Raw genomic sequence first — 3,297 nt, 5'->3', positions numbered from 1 at the left:
GACTCATGCTGTCGTCGAATGTCGTCGAATGTCATAACAGTATGTGAGTTCAAAAGGATCAATTGGCATGTGACAATAATTATCCTTTTTACAATATGCCCTTTAAATAAAGAGTGAAACAAATTTAAGAATATCGTTGGCAGCTGTTGTGTTTCTGGATCAATCCTTTCATGACCGAACTTCCGCAAATCAAAGCTCTAAGAGCATCGAGAACAATCCAGAAATACAACGATATAAAAGAGACACACAGAAGTGACTCAACACAGTACACGAATTCGCTGTCGAGTTGAAACGACGAATAATCATTGCGAAGTCACTATTGTTATTTTAAAGAAGAAAGATCCTCGCGGTCGCGAAAAGTTTTTCGAAAACCTTTACTACGACTTGCAACACGAACGGAAAGTGAAGTCATTTGTTCTATTACTTGTAGTGCAAAGCCAAGAATGATCGTAACGTCAACGCTCGCGATTGTATCTTAATATATGGAATCGCTTACTCCTGAAAACGGAATCGCAATTGTAAGACACTCACTGTAAATAGTATACATAGTTATAAAATATTCAATTTGAGCAAATACATTTCACAGTAATAATCAAAGTGATTTTGCATGTGTGTGTGCGTGTGTCTTAATCCCAACTTAAACTGCGGTCCAGAGTATATTTAACTTGAGTAAATACAGTACCTGTCAAAAGTTCTGGAATGGCTAATTATCTAAGAAAGTATTGGCGCTCGCTCGCTCGCTCGCTCTCTCTCTCTCTCTCTCTCTCTCTCTCTCTCTCTCTCTCTCTCTCTCTCGGAAAACTATTTTAAATAAAAATTGTAAGGCTTAAAGGATCTATTAAGAGGCGATATTTATTTCAACTTTGGATAACCTTGAAAAGCACAGTCAAGGTCAATAAAAAAATAAATGTTAGTAAAAGTTTCCATTTAAGATTTTTTTTGTTGACCTTGAACGCGCTTTTCAAGATCACCTAGAGTTCAAATAAATACTACACCGCCTAATGGACTTTCTTAAGTCATATAATTTTTGTCTAAAACATTTTTCTCATAAACCAATGCTTTATGAGATAATTGGCTATTCCGGAACGTCGGACACGCAATACATATTAATTTTTTAAAATAGAAAGTATTTGTTTGTACAGATATAAAGATTAGAAATAAAATCAATAAAATCAAAAATAAAAATTGACAAGTAAACAATTTTTTATTAAACTAGTTAAATATAAAATATTATAAAATGTTTTGAACATTTATTACAGTCATTATTACAATTATTATTGACAAAATAGAATTAATAAATTGCATAAAACCACGAACGCAAGATGTTAGTAGCGAATAAATATATATTTCATAAGTTACAATACATAGACGTTTCGGTCTTAAATCAGACCATTCTCAGTAATAAAAAAACCAAGTGAGAGTTATAAATACAAATCAAAATCCGCAAACGTTAAACAAAAAGTCAAAAAGGAAATAATAACTAGTAAACGCAAAATACAATGTTCTTGATGTAAAAAATTACATTGCATCTCCAAGAGTTCAAAAACGCAAATTCGCAGCAAATCAAAATTGTAGTCAATAAAATGAAAAGTACGTCAGCAAGTCGTAATGAGTATCCGCGTTGTAACGTATTGCCCACAAAATTTCCCGATTTTATTGTAAGTATAAGTAAGAAGTTAAATTAACAGAAGATCAAACAAAAATTAAATTATGAAGTGTACAGTAATACAAATTACCTGTGTTAACAATAGGTTGCGAAGCAGATAAAGGAAGTGGAAAAATAGATGTGTATAAGTTAACAGTCAAAAGCAAATTAATCTAGTCAGACCATGGCAGACGGCATTTATACAAAATTCAGTGTCGCTAGTGCGATACGTTGGCACCCCAATATTGAAATTCCGTAGTTCTGATTAGAGTTCCCGTTTCCTTTTGTCCAGACGAAGAGTTGTCTATAATTTATAACAAGAATTCCGCTTAATAACTATTTTTAAATAATTTTTTAAAAATGGGGTGCTAACTTATAATCGAAATTCGAGATCGAATAGTTCTGAGCGGCTCAATAGCTTTATTTAGTGAATACCTAGAGTTCCTGATGCATAAAAAAAAATTTTGAAAAATCCCCAAAAAATTAAAAATTTTTGAAAAATCAATTTTTAGATACAATAGTTCTGATTAGAATTCCTGCTTCCTTTTTACGAGACGAAGAGTTCTCTTTATTTTTTAGTGCGATATTCACTTAATAATAAATTTTAAATAATTTTTAAAAAATGGGGTGCTAACTTCTCAGCGAAATTCGAGATTGAATAGTTCTGAGCAGCTCAATAGCTTCATTTAGTGAATACCTAGAGTTTCTGACACATAAAAAACAATTTTGACAAACAAGAAAATTGAAAAACAAAAAAAACAATTTTTGATCAGTTCTTTAATTTCGCATATCTTGAATATCGATGGCCCAATTGCTTTGTCACCTGATACTTTTCGATAGAACTCATCGAGAACTCCCCAAAACGATAATCAGAACTCCTGGAACTCTTAAAAAATTTTTCGACGTGGGACTTACAAAATTTTCGACTAACTATCAAATATGTTATATTTCAAAAACCGTTGGCTCAATCGCTTTGTCACCTGATACTTTTCGATAGAACTCACCAAGAACTCCCCAAAACGATAATCAGAACTCCTGGAACTCTTAAAAAATTTTTCGACGTGGGACTTTGAAAATTTTCGACTAAGTATCAAATATATCATATTTCGAAAACCGTTGGCCCAATCGCTTTGTCACCTCATACTTTTCGATAGAACTCATCGAGAACTCCCCAAAACGATAATCAGAACTCCTGGAACTCTCAAAAAAATTTGTAGGTCGTCGAAAATTTTCAGTCCCACGTCGAAAAATTTTTTAAGAGTTCCAGGAGTTCTGATTATCGTTTTCGACAGTTCTCGACGAGTTCTTTTGTTTTTTAATTTTCTTGTTTGTCAAAATTGTTTTTTATGTGTCAGGAACTCTAGGTATTCACTAAATGAAGCTATTGAGCCGCTCAGAACTATTCGATCTCGAATTTCGCTGAGAAGTTAGCACCCCATATTTTAAAAATTATTTAAAAATTATTATTAAGTGAATATCGCATTAAAAAATACAGAAAACTTTTCGTCTCGTTAAAAGGAAGCAGGAATTCTAATCAGAACTATTGTATCTAAAAATTGATTTTTCAAAAATTTTTAATTTTTTGGGGATTTTTCAAAATTTTTTTTTATGCATCAGGAACTCTAGGTATTCACTAAATAAAGCTATTGAGC

The 3,297-nt window shown here is 32.1% G+C and overlaps 1 protein-coding gene across 1 annotated transcript in view; it reads left to right on the top strand.

Moving 5' to 3' along the window:
- Window positions 1-276: 276 nt before the first annotated feature.
- LOC108768338 (probable multidrug resistance-associated protein lethal(2)03659) overlaps window positions 277-3,297 on the top strand; it is a gene marked incomplete at its 3' end in the record, with an annotated part of 20,390 nt that continues 17,369 nt past the window's right edge. Inside the window, exon 1 of the mRNA XM_018518736.1 lies at window positions 277-518. The remainder of the gene's footprint in view (window positions 519-3,297) is intronic.

Source organism: Trachymyrmex cornetzi, unplaced genomic scaffold (assembly GCF_001594075.2).
Source record: "Trachymyrmex cornetzi isolate Tcor2-1 unplaced genomic scaffold, Tcor1.1 scaffold782, whole genome shotgun sequence".
In the NCBI taxonomy this organism is placed as follows: Eukaryota; Metazoa; Arthropoda; class Insecta; order Hymenoptera; family Formicidae; genus Trachymyrmex; species Trachymyrmex cornetzi.
Note: the sequence above shows the minus strand (reverse complement) of the source record. Positions and strands in the feature narration are given on the sequence as shown.